Below are 17,893 nucleotides of genomic sequence, written 5' to 3'. Positions count from 1 at the left end.
CGGCTCTGACTTAGAATACGTGGACAACTACAAATACTTAGGTGTCTGGTTAGACTGTAAACTCTCCTTCCAGACCCATATCAAACATCTCCAATCCAAAGTTTAATCTAGAATTGGCTTCCTATTTCGCAACAAAGCATCCTTCACTCATGCTGCCAAACATACCCTTGTAAAACTGACCATCCTACCAATCCTCGACTTTGGCGATGTCATTTACAAAATAGCCTCCAATACCCTACTCAACAAATTGGATGCAGTCTATCACAGTGCAATCCATTTTGTCACCAAAGCCCCATATACTACCCACCATTGCGACCTGTACGCTCTCGTTGGCTGGCCCTCGCTTCATACTCGTCGCCAAACCCACTGGCTCCATGTCATCTACAAGACCCTGCTAGGTAAAGTCCCCCCTTATCTCAGCTCGCTGGTCACCATAGCATCTCCCACCTGTAGCACACGCTCCAGCAGGTATATCTCTCTAGTCACCCCCAAAACCAATTCTTTCTTTGGCCGCCTCTCTTTCCAGTTCTCTGCTGCCAATGACTGGAACAAACTACAAAAATCTCTGAAACTGGAAACACTTATCTCCCTCACTAGCTTTAAGCACCAACTGTCAGAGCAGCTCACAGATTACTGCACCTGTACATAGCCCACCTATAATTTAGCCCAAACAACTACCTCTTTCCCAACTGTATTTAATTAATTTATTTATTTAGCTCCTTTGCACCCCATTATTTTTATTTCTACTTTGCACATTCTTCCATTGCAAAACTACCATTCCAGTGTTTTACTTGCTATATTGTATTTACCTTGCCACCATGGCCTTTTTGCCTTTACCTCCCTTCTCACCTCATTTGCTCACATTGTATATAGACTTGTTTATACTGTATTATTGACTGTATGTTTGTTTTACTCCATGTGTAACTCTGTGTCGTTGTATCTGTCGAACTGCTTTGCTTTATCTTGGCCAGGTCGCAATTGTAAATGAGAACTTGTGCTCAACTTGCCTACCTGGTTAAATAAAGGTAAAATAAAATAAAAAATAAATAAATAAATGTCTCCTAAATTAGGACAGATACATCAAAACCTTATTTCCTATGATTTATTTTTTGACTCTGTTTTGTAATTTACGAATGTGTTATTCAATGCATTTCTATGGGCTATAGTAGTAAAGGCCAACTGCAATATTTTATCAAATATTTTAATACATTTTTTTATATAACCACAGGGGTCCTAAAATGTTAAATCAAATAGCTAAATGATCCATGGTATGGCCATCTTAAAACAATTCCATACGTTAGCTTAGTAGAACCCCATCCACACACCCACACCTCCCAAAGGCTTAGACTTTTAGAGGTTAAAGAGGACCCCTAGTGTGATTCATGATTTGGTTGGAGATCTGAATACATTAAAGAATTCCTAATTGCCTCTTTTGTTTGTTGCAATTGGCCTTTAGGTCTTCCCCAAATAGATAGGGGGTTTATTTGACATTTTAGTCATTTAACAGACACTCTTATCCAAAGCAACTTGCAGTCATTTTTGTGCTTTTTATGACTGGTCTCCCATAGGAATCAAACCCACAACCCTGGCATTGAAAGCACCATGCTCTACCAACTGACCCACATGGGACCTTCATAAGCCATGAAATAATTAAGAATACTTCAAATAACTCCACTCCAAGCTTACGTGATACTCAGTCCATGTAGAAAGACAATGAAACTCATTATCTGTAGATAATGCAGTAATATAAGGACATAACTGGACTGCAATGTAAATAAACTCGGATGCAAACCAACATGAAGGTCACTCAGGGAAAATACATTCAGGATGTTCCAGACATGATATCATTATCACAATAATCTACCCTCATCTCTTCACATTACTGTGCATCTGTGACCACAGCTGAATAGAGGCTGTCGGAAGTGCTCTGATGACATTCCCTCTGGCTCTTACAGGATATGTTTCTCCTCTGAACATTATATCATACCATTGCATTCCCACTGGGCAAAAAATGGTTGAATCAATGTTGTTTCCACTAATTGGATTTGCGAAAAGTCAACAAAGTAAGGGCATTTATTTTTTTCACCCAACTTTTTACCTAAATCCAATGACATAGTGATTTTTTTTGTTGATTTCATGTTGAATCTACGCACAATACCTCAAAATGACAAAGTGAAAACAGGTTTTTAGACATTTTTGCAAATCTGAACACTTATTTACCTAAGAATTCAGACCCTTTGCTATGAGACTCGAAACTGAGCTCAGATGCATCCTGTTTCCATTGATCATCCTTGAGATGTTTCTACAACTTGATTAGAGTCCACCTGTAGTAAATTCAAATGATTGGACATGATTTGGAAAGCCACACACCTATCTATATAAGGTCCCACAGTTGACAGTGCATGTCAGAGCAAGACTTCCTAGAGCTGGCTGCCCAGCCAAACTTATTCATCAGGGGAGAAGGGCCTTGGTCAGGAAGTTGACCAAGAACCCGATGGTCACTCTGACAGAGGTCCAGAGTTCCTCTGTGGAGATGGGAGAACCATGCAGAAGGACAACCATATCTGCAGCACTCCACCAATCAGGCCTTAATGGTAGAGTGGCCAGACAGAAGCCACTCCTCAGAAAAAGGCACATGACAGCCCGCTCTGAGTTTGCCGAAAGGCATCAAAAGGACTCTGACCATGAGAAACAAGATTCTCTGATCTGATGAAACCAAGATTGAACCTGCTCCAGAGCACTCAGCACCTCAGACTGGGGCAAAGGTTCACCTTCCAATAGGACAACGACCCTAAGCACACAGTCAAGACAAAGCAGAAGTGGCTTTGGGACAAGTCTCTGACTGTCCTTGAGTGACCCAGCAAGAACCCCGACTTGAACCCAATCGTACATCTCTGGAGACACCTGAAAATCACTGTGCAGCAACACTCCCCATCCAACCAGACAGAGCTTGAGAGGATCTGCAGAGAAGAATGAGAGAAACTCCCCAAGCTTGTAATGTCATACCCAAGAAGAGTCGAGGCTGTAATCGCTGCCAAAGGTGCTTCAACAAAGTACTGAGTAAAAGGTCTGATGATATTTACATTAATGTATTAATTTGCAAAAATTCAAAAATTGCACTTTTTGGTTATGGGGTAGTGTGTAGATTGACAAGGGGAAAAAATGATTTTATCAATTTTAGAATAAGTCTGTAACCTAACAAAATGTGGACTGTATGCTATCGGAAGGACTGTAACGGTTTTCTTCCGTTGAAGGAGAAGAGGACCAAAATGCAGCGTGGTTAGAGTTCAACATGTTTAATAAAGACCATACATGAGAACACTACAAAATACAAAAACAACAAATGTGAAAACCGAAACAGTCCTATCTGGTGCAATGACACAAAGACAGAAGACAACCACCCACAAAGTACCCACAGAATATGGCTGCCTAAATATGGTTCCCAATCAGGGACAACGATAGACAGCTGCCTCTAATTGAGAACCAATCTACGCAACCATAGACTTACAAACTACCTAGAAAGGCGACAGCCCCATAAACATACAAAAACCCCTAGACCAGAAAAAACACATAAATCCCCATGTCACACCCTGACCTAACCAAAATAATAAAGAAAACAAAGAATAACTAAGGCCAAGGCGTGACAAGGACAATCATTTTGTTGTGCTTAAGGTCTTGGGTAACATTAGAATAAGACAGAAAAGTATATAGTAGTATTTTCATTAGTTTATTTAACTGTAGGCAATATGTACAAAAAAAAACCTAAAACAACAAAGACATAAAAGTGGTATCCACAAATTCATCTGACTTTAGGGAAATGGATAAAGGGCTTCATTGCCAAAATCCCGAAGTGTCCTTAAGATGACATGTAATTTCTTTCCCCCTGTAATTTCTTTCCCCCTGCTCGTCTGGCCTGTGTAGATGAACTATATAGAAGCAAATTGCCAAAAGTATCACTTTAAAACTGCTTATAACACATTCTGTTTGTGATATTAAGATTATAACAATGATAGTGTGTGCCCTACCCTACCCAGCCCACAGCCCACAGCAGAGTTTTGTTTTTGGAGCAAAGATCCTGTGCCGGTGGCTGGGAACCATTAATGATCCTTCCGCAGGTTCACCTACGGAAACCTTGTTATGACTTTTACTTCCTCTAGATAGTCAAGTTTGACTATCGGCGCTCCAAGGAGACATACCATAATGTCACCTGGGTTGCGCCTGACCAGCTCCACCTCCCCCCCTTTAAAAATGGAGGAGTAATTCAAAAAGTTGTTTTGAGTCAATATGACGCTCTCGGCTCTCCTAGTCATAAATGGTTACATTTGTGGCCGCCTAGCCAGTGAAAGTTGCCAAGATGATTGTGATTATTACTGTTATATCAGGGCAATATGTTCTAGTCTCATGGTATATTAATTATAGGCCTATGGTTATGGCCTACAAGACAGTGGTCTTTAATGTGAAATCACATGTTAGATGGTTTGTTGTGTGCAATCGATTACAGTAGGGTATATGATAAGCTATGATTTAATGATGATTTGAGTGCCCAAATTTTGTCCCACCTAAATTTTAGCTGGCCCTTCCATCAACAGATTTCTGCATACACCACTGCATTGAGCTGATAACCAGTGGGTTTCTAGTCTGTGCCCAGTGGGTTTCTAGTCTGTGCCCAGTGGGTTACTAGTCAGAAACTATGTTTGGTCCAAACACAGAAAAATAACTATTCTGTGAAGTCTAGCCTCTATACCGAAGTTCCATCTGAAGTTACATGTTTTGTTCAGTGATTGCTCTCGCTAATGACAATGTCTGGTCCAATTCTAAAGGAATGTAGATGATTAAATATTTGAGCAAAGTCGTGCAGGGCAGGGCTGCTTACAGGAAGTGGGAGGAGGCAGAGTGAAATATTACGCAGTGTCTGGGTGGAGTGTGCAGAAGGCTGGAGGGAGTCATTACCTTGCTGTCACCCAAAAATCTCAAATGACCAAAATGACCTCAGCAGACAGAGTCACTTTGGTAATATCCTGCTTAAACACGGTTTGTTTTAAATGTCACGGGCCAACAGTGGATCCATCCGACATCTGACTCCTGATTCCTGTACTGCTCCCCTGCACCCACAGAGACTAGCTCCCTACTTTAATTGCTTTTCAAAAACCAGCACCGTGGGCTTCACACTCTGGGAAGTTTGGTTGGAGTGAGTCAAAGCCGTGCATGCAAGGGCTCATCCTGCGTGTTGCCATAGCAGCAATCTGTTTCCAAAAGTTGATTTCCAAGTTCTTCTTTAAAAAACAAATTTGACTACTGTTAAAAGTCTACCTGAATTGACCTGGATGTTGGGGAAGTTGGTAATAGCTGGTTCTTGTTGAAATGTTGAAAGGTATTGTGCATCTCTCCCATCATTAATGCTACACTCTTGGGTTGGAGAGAGAGTTTGACCAGTCTCTGTCCTGCCTCATCGTGTCACTGCCTCCTTCTCCATTCAGCCGACTGCTATGCGTGGTGATACAGTTGAACATTATTTTACAGCCTGCTACGTCAGGATATGGTAGGAGCTGTGCCAGGAGAAAATATACTGCCACTTAAACATACCGTAATCCATCTGTCTGCTCAAATTTAGTCTGTCTTTAAGAAGAAAAAAGTGTTATCCCATTGTCCTGGGAGTGACAGTGGGACGATAATATTCTCCTGCTTATTAGATGGCCATTGTAGCACACTGTTATTAATATTGATTCACACACCCCGTTAATATCAATGTCATTCTACGGCAATCGATCTAAACATGTATCTCCTAATAATGGGTCTTAGCCTTGAATGAGTGGTGCTTGTGCAGACTCAGAGACCTGCATTCACTCTCTTTCGCTCTCTCTCACACACACACACACAACACATTTTTTCCTTTGAATCTCATTTCAGATTTGTATTCATATCATACATTATTTGGTACACCATACATACTTTTATTGATATACGTGCCACACTATAATAGCTTTAGTCTGACTTGGCAATGGTTCATGTTGACACCCAACTCTGTTATTATTCAATTCCAATGAAGGTTACCCATGGAAAGACTGGGGCTCATAATATGACACTATATTCCCTCAAAGTTCTACAGTTCTATTTATGCAAAAGCATTCAATCATAATGACATTTCTGTTAAAGAATACATAATATCCTCAATAAGTCTAGGAAGAATTTGGTATACGATAGGAATGTTACCAGTGCTATTCACAGGTCATATTACAAGCCCCAGATTATCTTGTGGCAGAGTTCATGCACAGGCTTAGAAAGAGAGAGAGAGAGAGATTCCCAGGCTGTGAGCAGAGCAACAGAACCAACCCCACTAATACACCCACTCATCCTGCGACCTAAGAGGCATGTACCAGATGCTTAGCATGCTCTGCTCACACCTAATGGACCAAGTCTAAACCACACAAATAACAACACTGGACACAATGGAACACAAATATTTTACTATCTCATCCTGTAATATGCTAAGTCTGAGGTCATCTGCCTTTGAACTAAAGAGCCGGAACCCAGACTTCACCAAAGAAATTGGAAATACAGAGGAGATGGACCCGCTGGTTGCTCTCTAAATTACAGAGCTGGTAGTACCATCCACCAAACTACCAGGTGTGAAAAAGGGACTCAGCGGCTATGCTAATTTGGTATAGAGCAGACCGAACACACGCTATTAAATTAATCAAAACACAAACATTTTACATTTGGTTAGAAAAAAGGAAATCATCTCAGAGAAAAATATCCTCCCGTGTACGACCTACAATATCTCCCTCCACTAGAATCCCCATACTTTAATGAAGACAGCGTCTCCACCCTGGAGGGGGAGATCAAGTATTTCCAGACTCAGGGACATGTACTAGTCTGTGGCGACCTATACGCCAGAACTGGACAAAAACCTGACACCCTCAGCACACAGGGCGACGAACACTTATCTGGAAGTGACCTCAGTCCCCCCCCCCCAATATGACCCCCTAGGTATAACTATGACAATACAACCAACAAAAAAATCATCTTTTGAGCTGTAGACTACTTTATCACTGACCTAAACTCAGAGTTTCTCAGCTCGTTCACAGTCAGCCCACTGACACCCCTATCAGATCACAACAAAATCATACCAGAAAACAATTAACCAACAACAAATTCAATCCCTTTATGACAACTTCCTGGAAAAATACTTTCACTGCAGGTGTAAACTTGGCAGTAGAAAGCCTAAATAGTATATTTGACCTCTCAGCTTCCCTATCAAATAAAAAAAAATTCAACCAGACAACCTAACAATTACAAATGGTTTGATGAAGAATGAAAAAACCTAAGAAAGAAATTGAGGAACCAATACAATCAAAAACACAGAGACACAGACAACCTGAACCTATGCCTTCGCTATGGTAAAACACTAAAACAGTACCGCACTACACTAAGGAAAAAGAAAGAACAGCACTTCAGAAATCTGCTTAATGTAATTGAAGAATTCTAACCACTTCTGGGAAAACTGGAACACACTAAACAAACATGAAGAGCTGTCTATCCAAAATGGAGATTATGGATAAACCACTTCTCCAATCTTTTTGTCCCTATAACAAAGAACAAACCGCAAAAACATATACAGTACATGATCAATTAAAAATCAGTCAGTTATTAAAGACTAGCTGAACCCACTGAATAAACTACAGGACAAAGTACAAACCATTCAACTTGAAAAGGCCTGTGGTGTTGATGGTATCCTAAATAAAATTATAAAATATAAAGACCACAAATAACAATTGGCTATACTTAAACTCTTTAACATCACCCTCAGCTCTGGCATCTTCCCCAATACTTGGAACCAAGGACGGAGACAAATTCAAGCCCAATAACAACCTTGTGATATGCATCAACAGCAACCTTGGGAAATTCCTCTGCATTATCATTAACAGCAGACTCCTACAATTCCTAAGAGAAAACAGTTTTCTAAGAAAATGTCATATTGGCTTTTTACCAAATTACCATATGACAGACCACATTCAACGTGCACCCTTATTGACAAACAAACAAAACAAAATAAAAGCAAAGTCTTCTCATGCTTTGTTGCGAAAAAGCTTTTGACTAAATTTGGCATGAGGGTCTGCTATAGAAATTGACTAGAAAGCAGTGTTAATGGCAAAAACATACAACATTATAAAATCCATGTACACCAACAACAAGTGTGTTAAAATGTATTTATTTCCTCAAGGCCGGAAGGTAAGAGAGGGATACAACTTGAGCCACACCCTCTCAAACATTTTGATGAATTGGCGAGGGGTTTAGAACAGTCAAAAGTCTACTGTTTCCAGATGATCTGGTGCATCTGTTCCCAACCAAGGAGGTTGGGAAACTAATGGTGGCCAAAATAATGGTGGCCAGAACCACAAATACAAATTCCACCTATACACTGTTGCCCTAGACCACATAATACCTACATCTGCATAAAGATCTGCACCACATGCAACTTCCACAAAGCTGTGAACGATCTGAGAGACAAGGCAAGAAGGGCCTTCTACGCCATCAAAAGGAACATAACATTTGACATCCCAGTTAGGATGGCTAAAAATGCTTGCATCTGTTATAGAAACCATTGCCCTCTATGATTGTGAGGTCTGGGGTCCACTCACCAACCAAGAATTGACAAAATTGGACAAACACAACATTGAGACTCTGCATGCAGAATTCTGCAAAAACATCCTCTGAGTACAAAGTAAAACACCAAATAATGCATGCAGAGCAGAATAAAGACGATTCCCTGCTAATTATCAAAATCCAGAAAAGAGCCATTAAATCCTACAACCACCTAAAAGGAAGCGATTCTCAAACCTTCTATAACAATGCCCTCACCTACAGAGAGATTAACCTGGAGAATAGTCCCCTTAGCCAGCTGATGCTGAGACTCTGTTCAAATACACAGAGACCCTACAGAGCCCCAGGATAGGAAGACAATTAGACCCAACCAAATCATGAGAAAACAAAAATATAATTACTTGAAACATTGGAAAGAATCAACGACAAAAAACAGTGAAAACTGTAATGTTATTTGGCCCTAAACAGAGAATACACAGTAGTAGAATACCTGACCACTGTGACTGATGCAAAACTAAGAAAAGCTTTGACTATATACAGACTCGGTGTATTGTTATCCTTGTTATCGAGAGAAGTCCCCATAGATAGACCTGGCTCTCAAGAGACAAGCTACATGCCCACTGCCCACAAAATTAGGTGGAAAATGAGCTGCACTTCCTAACCTCCTGCCAAATGTATGACCATATAAGAGACACATTACTTCCCTCAGATTACACAGACACACAAAGAATTTTAAAACAAATCCTATCTTCATAAACTCCCATATCTATTAGGTGAAATAACACAGTGTGACACCACAGCAGCAAGATGTGTTACCTGTTGCCACAAGAAAAGGGGAACCAGTGGAGCCCAAAAACCACTTGTAAATGCAACCTATATTTATTTGTTTATTTGCACATTGTATACAACACAAATCATAGCCAATAAAATAATATTTTCCTTGTTTATTTCCCTGTTTTTCAACATCTGTAACGTTCGTCTTCCTCCTCTTCTGAGGAGGAGTAGCAAGGATCGGACCAAAGCGCAGCGTTGTACGTATTCATGATGCATTTATTAAACACAGAACACTAAAACAAAAATAACAAAGAGAATAACACGAAACGAAACTGTCCTGTCTGGTGACATACACAAAGACAGAAAACAATCACCCACGAAACACAGGCTACCTAAGTATGATTCTCAATCAGAGACAACGACACCTGCCTCTGATTGAGAACCATACCAGGCCAAACACAAAAACATCACATAGAAAAAGGAACATAGACAACCCACCCAACCCACCCGACCATACTAAAGCAAAGACATAACAAAAGAACTAAGGTCAGAATGTGACAATATCACTTGCTTAAGCAGTGTAAACATATGTTTCCCGTGCCAATTAAGCCCTTTAAATTGAATTGAGAGAGAGAGATTTCTTCCAGTCAGAACTACACTACATGATGTACATGGATTTTATAATGTCATATGTTTCCCCCAACACTTGTATAGCAGACCCTCATGTCAAATTGAGTCAAAAGTTGTTGTTTTTTATCAACAAAGCATGAGAAGATGTTGCTTTAGATTTGTTCGCTTGTCAATAAGGGTGCACTTTGAATATGTGGACTGTCGTATGGTAATTTGGTAAAAAGCCAATATGACATTTGCCCAGGAAATTGTTTTCACTGAGAAAATGTAGGAGTCTGCTGTTAATGATAATGCAAAGGATTTTCCCGGGTTTGCTGTTGATGCATATAACACAATGTATATATTGGGCTCAAATGTGTCTACAAAATCTCTGCCACCCACGCACGGTTACTGGAGGTGTGAGTCTCATTTCAAATAAAATCAAACTTTATTTGTCACATGCCCCGAATACAACAAGTGTAGACCTTACTGTGAAATGCTTATTTACAAGCCCTTAACCAACAGTGCAGTTCAAGAAGAGAAGGATCCTTTTGGTCCTAGACTTGGCACTCTGGTATTGCTTGCTGTGCGGTAGCAGAGAAAACAGTCTATGACTTGTGTGAATGGAGTCTGACAATTTTTGGGGCTTTCCTCGGACATTGCCTATTAGATAGGTCCTGGATGGCAGGAAGCTTGGCCCCTGTGATGTACTGGGCCGTACGCACTACCCTCTGTAGCGCTAACGTTTCTGCTGCTAATGGGCAACATTCAATATTGTAAGAGCTGTTACCCCAAATGTGGTAGCCATTTACACCTGTACCAATATAAGGTTTGAAAATGGCAGATTTGGGCACTATTAAGTGCCTAAATTGGAACGTAGTGGCTGTACAGTAACACGCTATACATGACGTCAGAGCTCTGGCCCTGTGCTCCACAGCGCTGCATGGATGTTGACTGACAGCGGTTCGGAACCTGAGCACTGAGTGCAACAAGTTCTCCCATCCCTCCTGCTAATTGGGCAACTTTTGCAAGTGTTTTGTCTGAGTGAGGGAAATGCTGTAAATTAAGATGACTTGATGAGACGTTGAGTATTATAATAAATACTGCTTGTGTCCTTCACATTTCCAAATCATAAAACTTGTGTCATATACAGTGTCAACGTTTATGATCAGTATGTTTGATCAACAGTTACAAGATGACATGGTGTCATACACTGGGTTGTTCTGAGAAGAATGAGTCTGTTTGTTTATTGAGAAGAACATTTGCCAGGGCATATGTACCTTATTGCACTCATGACTCCTTTCTATGCGCACCAAAATGTCTTGTTAGACTTTTGACATTACTGATCAAAGTCTGCTGCTGGAAAAACGTATGTGTTATGGATTTACACCCCCTGCTATAATGTGGATAAGGAGTTACTTATCTAACAGAACATAGAGTGTGTATTTTAATGGAAGCATCTCAAACATAAGGAATTCTCCAGGGTAGCTGTTTAGGCCTGTTGCTTTTCTCAATCTTTACTAATGACAAGCAACTGACTTTGAGTAAAGCCAGAGTGTCTATGTATGCAGATGACTCAAAACTATACATGTCAGCTACTACAGAAACTGAATTGACTGCAACACTTTTTAACAAAGAGCTACATTTCGTTTCAGAATGGGTAGCAAGGAATAAGTTAGTCCTAAATATTTCCAAAACTAAAAGCATTGTATTTGGGACAAATCAATAACTAAACCCTAAACCTCAACTAAATCTTGTAATAAATAATGTGGAAATTGAGCAAGTTGAGATGACTAAACCGTTTGGACTAACCCTAGATTGTAAACTGTAATTGAAAGATTAGTGGAATCTGTGTGGGTAGCTGGACAGGTAGGGATGACTGACAGTGAAGGTGAACAGGTGGTCACGTGTCAGGTGACAGAGGAATGGATGAGACTGAGGCAGGAATTCCTTTAACCATAAAGTGGTATATTTACTGAGTAGTCTGTGCTGCATCACAAAGGAAACAAATAACATGTATCCAATCAAATTCATAATCAAAGATCAAATCATATCATTCATTATTAACATAATTTAGGGAATTCAACAGTCCAGTTCATTAAGAAGTCAATAGTAATCATCCGTGAGTCATTTAGGCTCGTAACTATTTATCATAAATCATGAAAGAATACAAACAGTGAATGGTTATTCAACCTATAATCCCCATTATCAAAGTCAATTAGTTAGCAAACAATGACGTTTCGCATTTCACTCTTTCAATGGTCTTCATGTGTACATATAATTAATTGCAAAACATATGAACCATATCGATGGCATAATTGGCCTATGAGGATCTGTAGGGCCGTGATCATTGACAATTCACATTACACAATATGTTTGAAGCGTGTGCTCCAAGCCGCGCTCCGCGGTAATAACGATAAACAATAACTGATGGTCCATCTCCGGATCGCAACAGATAGTTCAGATGAAAGGTAACAGAGTCGGTGGACTTACGTGGATTCATGGACGCACAGAACTTCTGGATCAGATGGAGTTAAGGAAGAGAAAGCAGCGAGATCAGGTGATGGCAATTTCCCCCTTTTATGGAGTTGAGAACTGTCGGACATTTCCACCTGACCTAATTAAAGCGCCCTTGGCCCAGCTGAGTAAATGGCAATGAATTAAAGGATTATTTCACCAACTCCATGGGCCTTTTATACAGTCATGGTCAAAACATATTGATACAACAGTAGCTAAGATGGGGAGAAGTATGTCCATAATAAAGCGCTGCTCTGCCTTCTTAACAACACTATCAACAAGGCAGGTCCTACAGTTCCTAGTTTTGTTGCACCTTTACTACTGTTCAATCGTGTGGTCAGGTGCCACAAAAAAGGACTTAGGAAAATTGAATTAATATTAATAATATTAATAATATGCATGTCAATCTCTCCTGGCTCAAAGTGGAAGATACATTGAATTCATACTACTTGTATTTATGAGAGGTATTGACATGTTGAATGCACCGAGCTGTCTGTTTGAAATACTGGCACACAGCAGTTCTGACACCCATGCATACCCCACAAGACATGCCACGAGGTCTTTTCACAGTCTTCATGACCAGAACAGACTATGGTAGGTGCGCAGTACTACATAGAGACATGACTACATGGAACTCTATTCCACATCAAGTAACTGATGCAAGCAGTAACATTTTATTTAAAAAACAGATTAAAAAACACCTTATGGAACAGCGGGGACTGTGAAGCAACACAAACATAGGCACAGTCATATGCATACACACACATACGATAACATACACACACATATACATGGATTTAGTACTGTAGATATGTGGTAGAGGTGGAGTAGGTACCTGAGGTCACACAGTGTGTTGTGACATCTGTGAATATATTTTAATATTTTTAAAATTGTATGAATTACCTTAATTTTGCTGGACCCCAGGAGGAGTAGCTGCTGCCTTGACACCAGCTAATGGGGATCCATAATAAATACAAATACAAATACCTGACCCAGATTTATAATGGACTGTTTTTAGATTTCGGAAACAACAGTAATTGTGTGATGGCGGGGATGCAGGGTTGTGTTCCAAATGAAATAACTACAACTGTGCTTGCTCTAGTTCCTCAACAGCACAGCTAGGAGAGTGTGCACACTTTGGAGACATGTGTGGCCAATTGGAGACACCAATTAGTCCTCACTCAAACCCTTATGTTGCACCTGCCCCACATTTTCCAGGAATAGTCTTATCATGTTATCAACAAATAATACAAAGTTCAGTAAATGTAAAATGCACGTAAAATCAACAGTGTAATGTTTGGATTCAGACTTGTGTCAGGTGAACATTTGTGTGCTCACCTTTGGTCTAATCGATGGTTTGTCCTCTGACAAATCAACTGTAAATGTCAGTGTTCCTGAAGGCTCCGTTTTAAGACCACTATTGTTTCAACTATATATTTTACCTCTTGGTGATGTTGTTCAGAAACATAATGTTAACTTTCACTGCTATGCGGACGACACACAGCTGTACATTTCCATAAAACATGGTGAAGCCCCAAAATTGCCCTCCCTGGAAGCCTGTGTTTCAGACATAGGGAAGTGAATTGCGGCAAATGTTCTACTTTTAAACTCAGACAAAACAGAGATGCTGGTTCTAGGTCGCAAGAAACAAAGAGATATTCTGTTGAATCTGACAATTAATCTTGATGGTTGTACAGTCGTCTCAAATAAAACTGTGAAGGAGCTCGGTGTTAATCTGGACCCTGATCTCTCTTTTGACGAACATTTCAAGAATGTTTCAAGGACAGCTTTTTTTCCATCTATGTAACATTTCAAAAATCAGAATCTTTCTGTCCAAAAATTATGCATAACAATTTATCCATGCTTTTGTCGCTTCTAGGTTAGACTACTGCAATGCACTAAAATACATTTCAGTTAGTTCTAAACACGGCTGCTAGAATCTTTACTAGAACCAACAAATTGGATCATATATCTCCAGTGTTAGCCTCTCTGCACTGGCTTCCTGTTAAGGCCAGGGCTGATTTCAAGGTTTACCTGCCAACCTACAAAGCATTACATGGGCTTGCTCCTACCTATCCTTCCGATTTGGTCCAGCCGTACATACCTACACGTATGCTACAGTCACAAGATGCAGGCCTCTTTACTGTCCCTAGATTTTCTAAGCAAACAGCTGGAGGCAGGGCTTTTTTGGAATGGTCTGCCTATCCATGTGAGAGACGCAGACTTGGTCTCGACCTTTAAGTCTTTATTGAAGACTTATCTCTTCAGTAGGTCCTATGATTGAGTGTTGTCTGACCCAGGAGTGTGAAGGTGAAAGGAAAGGCACTGGAGCAATGAACCACCCTTGCTGTAAACCTGAATAGACTGTTTATTTTGCTGTTCTTAATCGACAATCTTAGATCAGAAAAAATCTAATGTAGATCAATAAGTTAAGCTCTTACTATTATTTAAATTTTTTAGATGCAATCTAAAATTGGCTTGGCGATTGCTCCACCTGTTAGAGAATTGACTTAATCATCTCTAAACGCTGCAGTTACTCACTGTCGCGTCTCTGATTGGCACCCTACCAGTCAGGTTAATATGGCTCCTGCTGATGATTAATGGGAGATTGTGTTTATAAATTCAATTTGGCACCAACCCAAAACAGACTACATTTTCACAGAGAAACAGTCTAGTTTTATTCACAGGTCTTCTCATTCAAATCGGGATATCTTCACGGGGAATAGAAGAAGAACTGACAATGTTATGGGAAATCTTGAAGCAGCGAAGCACCGCTGCAATGCATAATGCCCCGTGTACACTAGCATGTGGTACCGTGCAGTGAAACATCACTCCCCATAAATTTCAATGGAAGTAGTGAGAATCGTAGAGGGTGGGGTATCGTTGGGCGGTGTGTACGTGCCGTGGGAGGCGGTGAAAAAAATAAACATAAACACCGCTGGGCAATGATCATGTCGAGTGGTTCCCTTAACGAATTTGATGCTATGGGAACCAACGCTGGAAAGTTTCTTCAGCAAAGATGGCCTACAAAAATACTAGGACGGAAGCAAATATAGAGACAAAAATGTAGAGACAAACAATTATGCATATTGTTCTGTCATAAAGTTAAGTTACAAAAATCGTTAGCTAGCTAGCTAGCTAGCTTTATGGTCATTGTGACATGATTATGAAATTGTAATTAGTGTTGTTTAATGTTTTAGGGACTCCTGAGAAAACCAGCAAACTAGGCTGTCATCTTGTGAAACAGTGGATGTAAAGAATCTAGCTAGCTAAAGCATTTACTGCAAATTGAATGTGCAATTTTGTAAGCGTGCCTTGCTGAAATTCTTATTTACAATGACGACCCTGCTGGGCCAATTGTGCGCCGCCCTATGGGACTCCCAATTAAGGCCGGTTGTGATACAGCCTGGATGCAAACCAGGGTGTCTGTAGTGACGCCTCTAACACTGAGATGCAGTGCCTTAGACCGCTGTGCCACTCAGCAGTCTGAATAGCTTCAATAAAGCATATGGATTGAGTAGAATAATATAACTTTATTGTGCCAAGGATGCAAGTCATACATACATGTAGTTATTACCAAGCATGAGATCCCCACATTGTAGCCTGCACATTGAATATACTCACTGATCATGTACTCTACCTTGGAAAATAAAGGTGCGGTTCAGGTATGAATGTCTGTGAGACATTATATTTCAGTCATATCCAATACCAGTAGTATCAAACTCCAGTCTTTGAATGATGCTGTCTGCATGCATGTATTACAATTATACACGTCAACAGTGTTTACCAATCCTGGTCCTGGGACATCAATGGTTAGACATTGTAACTATGCAATAGACTAGAAACTTGATTTCACTAGTTAAAGGCTGATTTGTAATTCATATATTTAGAAACGTAATTTAAAAAACAGTACACTACACTTCCTTTACATCATGTAAATACTATAAAGAGGTTAATCTTCATCTGCACTGATCTGAGGACACAGTATAGGTGTAGTATTTTATCAAATGAGACTTAATTTCAACCAGTAGATAATGTGAAACGCTTTATTGAAAGAAGTTCATTATCCAAGTATTATAAAAAAATATATTACATGCATTATTTATATTAGAATTGTAATATTATATTATAAATACAAGTTCAATCTGTACTTCAATACACATCTGGTATATATAAAAACAGGGGAAGAAAGAGGTGGGGAGAGAGGTGTGAGAGTGTAAAAAACTGAAAAAGAAAGAGGTGAGAACAGAGGAGCAGAGAAGACAGCATATGATTAATGAATTACAGTGCTACTAAACTTAATATTCTCTAATTCCATCACAGTTACATAATAGTGTCTCTAGCGGTGTCTCCTAACAAGCCTTGGGCCCCCAGTTGGCCCGAATGTTATCTTAAGAGCTTGTGAGGTGAGGATGACTCTACAGTATGTCGCCAGTTCAGATGCGGGATGGGTTCACCGACACAGCTGATACAGAGGATTCAGGGAGAAGGGGGAGAGGCATGAAGTGAAGGAGAGAGACTGTTATTGAGAAAATAAGGTTATACACAGTTATACACCTGAGCCTGCTTACTGCACAACACAATCCATCAATCCGATTGATACACAAGTGTGTAGGTGTGGGTTATAGGGTGTCTAAATATTTTCAATATGGGTGACTCTTAAGAGCCTATTTTGTTTTCGTACAGACATCACCCTTACCTGAACAGCACCCTCACCTGTTAAGTAGAAATCAAAGGGAGAGAAACTGGGAATTTAAATAATTGCAGTTGACATAGCTAAGTAAATGGAAGAATACTCTTATTGCAATGTGGATGGCTCTTAAAAGAGCCTTTGGTTGTGCATAGAGTGTAGTCTATGGTGTTGCCAGGAAACAACACCCTCTTCGAAGAAGTAGGAGGTGAATATCTCCCGCACTGATTGCCTCCAGTACTGCGTTGTTGGCCAGCACCCTTGAAACATCCTGCAGAGCGCAGCAGACCTCTCCTCTGGCACATGGCGGCGAGCTGCAGACCCCCCCCCCCCCCCCCCCTCCTCGTGTCCATCCTCATGAAGTTATGCAGGACACAGGTAGCCTTCACAAGCCTCAATTCCCCCAGAAGGCAGTCCTAGATGGCCCTGGTCACCCAACCTTTCAGTGCCCTACACAGTAACTGTAGGCAATTGTTTTGAAGGAATCTCCAGTTGCAAGGTATCTGTAGGAATATGGAAGATAATGTCATTATTATACTTTCTTTTTCACCAGGTCATTGTGGATTACTAAAGTATAATATTACTAATAACAAATCATGATAACATTGGATAGATAGATGCATGTGTAGCATGTGACAAGGTGTCATATCAAGGATAGCATCACAAATAAATATAAATACCCCTTTAAGCTTGATGATGAGT

The 17,893-nt window shown here is 40.2% G+C and overlaps 2 long non-coding RNA genes across 5 annotated transcripts in view; one reads left to right on the top strand and one right to left on the bottom strand.

Moving 5' to 3' along the window:
- LOC149983959 (uncharacterized) overlaps positions 1-17,893 on the top strand; it is a 566,613-nt gene that overhangs the window by 135,719 nt on the left and 413,001 nt on the right. The window lies entirely within an intron of this gene.
- Positions 16,534-17,893, bottom strand: part of LOC149983961 (uncharacterized) — a 99,006-nt gene continuing 97,646 nt past the window's right edge. The window contains exon 5 of the long non-coding RNA XR_016495178.1: positions 16,534-17,694. This is a non-coding gene — a long non-coding RNA (uncharacterized LOC149983961). The remainder of the gene's footprint in view (positions 17,695-17,893) is intronic.

This window comes from Oncorhynchus mykiss, chromosome 4 (assembly GCF_057628025.1).
Source record: "Oncorhynchus mykiss isolate SJ-2025 chromosome 4, ASM5762802v1, whole genome shotgun sequence".
NCBI classification, from domain to species: Eukaryota; Metazoa; Chordata; class Actinopteri; order Salmoniformes; family Salmonidae; genus Oncorhynchus; species Oncorhynchus mykiss.
The sequence above is the reverse complement of the archived record's forward strand: the minus strand, read 5'-3'. Positions and strand labels throughout refer to the sequence as shown.